Raw genomic sequence first — 278 nt, 5'->3', positions numbered from 1 at the left:
GTATACTTTTATAATAGGAATATTACTAATATGATAAAATAATTTGAATTATTACGTTTAGTTTAAACAAGTAATAATTCAAAATATTGTATTATATTAGTAATATTTTATAAATGTGACATTTATTTGCAATAAAAAAAATCGGTACAAGATTTCCCTTTACAAATATACATCAAGAAATGCTGCATGTTGAAATCCCCACCCTCTAGAGAGAACTAGACTACAGTGGAGGGATACACATGGAGGACAGAGGTAAGAAATGACCCAAAAAACACAGT

Source organism: Myripristis murdjan, chromosome 13, assembly GCF_902150065.1.
Source record: "Myripristis murdjan chromosome 13, fMyrMur1.1, whole genome shotgun sequence".
NCBI lineage: Eukaryota > Metazoa > Chordata > Actinopteri > Holocentriformes > Holocentridae > Myripristis > Myripristis murdjan.
This window is presented reverse-complemented; position numbering follows the sequence as displayed.